The following is a 3,742-nucleotide window of genomic DNA, read 5'->3' as shown; positions in this document are numbered from 1 at the left end:
TGTAGGGCTGTAGGTTTTCTTTTATTTTAATAAAAAGTGCTTAGCTTTCCCACTATCAGCCCTCTTGTGTAGGGCTGTAGGTTTTCTTTTATTTTGTTCATTCTAAGAATTCACAAAAAAGAAATAAAGTTCTCAGAATTTGTTTTCTTACTAAACTGGATTTTGGGTTTCTACATATTTGAAATCCTGAAATATGTTATTCTGTATGTTTTATAATTATTTTAAACTATAAGCCCTATCTTTTTTCTTTTTCTGTTTTTTTTTATTGGAAATAGATTCTTCTCTCATACAATACACTCTGACCACAATTTCCCCTCCCTCCACTCCTCCCAGCTTTCTGTACCCCCTTTCCCTTCAGAAAAGAGCAGGTTTCTAAAAGGCAACAAACAAACACAACACAATAATATCCAATAAGACTAGGCAGAAGCCTTCAGATCAAGGTTGGACAATTATTCTGCTATTCTCAGAGATCAGTACAAACCCTATCTTTACAATTATCTTCACTGGGAATTTCAGAGAGTTGCTGGTGATATAATGTGTTTCAATATCAATTTGTAATATACATGATCATGTTTATATCTTGCAATGATAATTATAACTCCTGGTTTGTGAGTTCATTTAGTGGGAAAATATTTAGAATTAATGCATTATATTAATTTTGTTTACCAATTCTTTAGTAAGATTTTTAGACTCCTTTGGCTCCAAATTATTCACTCTTAAAATATCAATACTTATGAGTAACATAAGATTATTGCTAAATTGTAATAGACTTATAAAATATACTATTGATGACTTGATTTTTTTTATCATGATTCTCATCTTCACTCTTTGACAGTATAGATATATTTCATTTTGTTAACTTGATAAGGGACATAGCATATAAAAGAGAAAACTTCCTGTAGTATATGTAATTTAAATTTAGAATTGCACTGAAGTACATGAAGTTGAGAGGCACAAGCCCCCATAATTAAATGATATTATTACTTTAAAAAAACCTAGACAAGCCCATGCCAGGGAACAGAATGTTTAATAAGTCTGGCACTTTCTTGTGGAGACACCGAGACAGGAGTTCCTGTCTCCTGAAAGCATACAGAAGAATAGGTGGAGTTAAGAGCAATGTGGTTAGTTCTGGAAGTGTAAGTCCATACAATAAAAACAGGTGTATTGACATGACCATGTGCACATTTAAAGACTAAGCTAAAAACTATCTAAAAGAGAAACACTCATCTGGAAACCAGTCAAAAAACACTTCAGAAATAATTATCTAACATTTCTATTCCATTGTCTTTGTCTTTTATTATAGACCCTGAGTTACTATTGAGATAGTAGTTAGTACATATACCTTGATCCCTATGAAGTTCAAAGGAAAAGTTCTGAAAATATTTTGAAATCTGACTTCACTTTCTTTGTCATGTGTTTTCCTTATTCTCCAAAGAAAATAAAAATTAAAGGCTTCCATAATACTAATTTCCAATTTTTTATATCCTCTCGTTCATTTAGAACAAACCACTACAGACGTAATTGCATTTTTTTCCCCTCTAGTTTCCTTTAGAATAGACACCACCGCTGGTGCATAGCTGTGCTGAGGCTGACCTTGGGCTGCTTGACAAGCGTCAGTGATGAGTTTCCCCTGATCCTTTGGGGCCAGCCTCGTTGCTGGACTCCAGGACATATTAGAAGTTCTAGTTCTGCTCTATCAAAGAGAAAATCAGTGGACTAAAGACTACAGTCAGTGGGTTCTAGCTCAAACAAAACTAGAGGTGCTCGTCTCCAAATCATCTCCCAGAACCAACCCTTCCAGCAAACCATAGCTGCTCCCTCAGCTCTAAGAATTCTAGAATTCTGGGGAAGCTGTCTGGAATAAGTACTCTTACCTTTTCTTTGAGTATAAAAGTCAAGATTTTATTTCTCTTCTAATCAAATCTTTATATTTAGGGCCAATTCCTTTTTAAAAAAATTGAAAACAGAGTTTTAAATACAATATATTCCTCTCCCCTAACTCCTTTCAGATCCTCCCCACCCACCCAAATCCACATCTCTATTTTCTGTTACTCATTAGGATACAAAAAAATTATTAATAATAATGTAAATAAAAATAAAATAATATTATATAAAATAAAAATAAACAAACAAGAATAGGACAAAACAAACAGGAGAAAAGAGCCAAAGTAAAAGCAAGAAACACACACACACACAGACATATGCAAACACTCACAAATGCAGAAATCCCATGAGAACACAAAACCAGAAGCCACACAGGACTTGTCAACAAAAGAAAAAACCATGGCAAAGCATTATGAGACAAAGAACCCCCTAAAATGCCCCTGACTTAATTTTGTGTTGGTCATCTTGTGCTGTGTATGGGGCCTAGCCTTGAGTGATTTATATAATCATTGAGATTCCACTGGGGGGAAAAACCTAATTTTTAACTTTCCAGCAGTTATCAATTGGACATCTGTTCTGGATTAACTATGATTCGCTTCCTCTCTTAGCACTGGGACCTCATCAGGCTCAGACCCAGGCAGGCCCTGTGAATAGAGGCCTGTGAGATCATATGTGCATAGGTCCTGCTGTGCTTAGAAGCCCTTGTTTCCTTGGTGCTCTCCATACCCTTCGGCTCTGACAGTCTTTCCACCTTCTCTTCCACAGGGTTTTCTGAGCCTTGTCGGGAGTGAATTGATAGAGACATTCTGTTTAGGACTCAGTGTTCCAAGGTTTCCCACTGTCTGCATAATGTCCAGTTGTGGGTCTTTGTGTTAGTTCCCTTCTGCAGGAGAAAGCTTTTCTGAACATGGCTGACCAAGAGGCTTATCTATAAGTATAGCTGGATGTCATTAGGAGTCATTTTATTGCTGTGTTCCTTAAGCAGAACAATAGTATTTGGTTTTCCCGCTAGGCGACTGGCCTATCTAGTCTCAGGTTCTTGCCCCCCTTCGAAGTATCAAGGATGGGGTTCATCTCATGGAGTGGGCAGGCCTAAAATCCAGTAAGATATTGGTTGATTAGACCCATAGATTTGTGTTACTATTGCACTAGCACATTTTGCAGACAGGTCACCATTGTAGACTTAAGAGTTTGCAGTTAGGTTAGTGCTTACCTTTCTTCTTTGATAGTGTGCAGTGTAGCTCCTGTACTATTAAACTGGTCGATAGGGGTAAAGTCTCTATGAAGGCACCAGCTCAATTTTCCCATGTTCAGTGAGTTGTGTAGGTGTTGTCTTCGGCAATAGAGCTTAATCATCAGTTTGTGGAGAGCAACCAATAGCTTTAGCGACAGTTTGAATTGTTTTGGAATTCCCATGGGGCCCTTTTGTTCAACAACTCTATTAGATGTACCCTAGTCCCTAAACTAGAGGCTTCGTTTGATGACAAGAGATGTCCAGTTGGGGCTCCATCTCCCCATTATTTGGCAGTTCCAGTTTTGATAGGCTGAAAACAGAGATTTAAGTTTTGAGAAAAATCTGAAATGGGGATATATTTTTAAAAGAAGTTCAATGACTACAACCTCCACACGAGTAAGAAACTCTATTTTTAATATGCTCTTGGTGACTGTGTCCTTCAGCTGTGCAGTGTTTTTCTAGAGGTGACATGTAGTCTGTTTGTAGTATGCTGGAGCTAACTTCACAGTAGGGCACACCCTTTGCCTTTAGTGGAATCATAATTCTGTCCTTCATGTGTTTAAGATATTTCAGACATCCCAGTCAGCAAAGATCTCTCGTTTTTTTTTTTTTAGGTGCTTTTTT

The 3,742-nt window shown here is 37.0% G+C and overlaps 1 pseudogene; it reads left to right on the top strand.

The window, feature by feature from the left end:
* The window catches only part of LOC102002625, a 184,981-nt pseudogene that overhangs the window by 762 nt on the left and 180,477 nt on the right, over positions 1-3,742 (top strand).

The sequence above is a fragment of the Microtus ochrogaster genome, chromosome 5 (genome assembly GCF_000317375.1).
Source record: "Microtus ochrogaster isolate Prairie Vole_2 chromosome 5, MicOch1.0, whole genome shotgun sequence".
Classification (NCBI taxonomy): domain Eukaryota; kingdom Metazoa; phylum Chordata; class Mammalia; order Rodentia; family Cricetidae; genus Microtus; species Microtus ochrogaster.
Note: the sequence above shows the minus strand (reverse complement) of the source record. Positions and strands in the feature narration are given on the sequence as shown.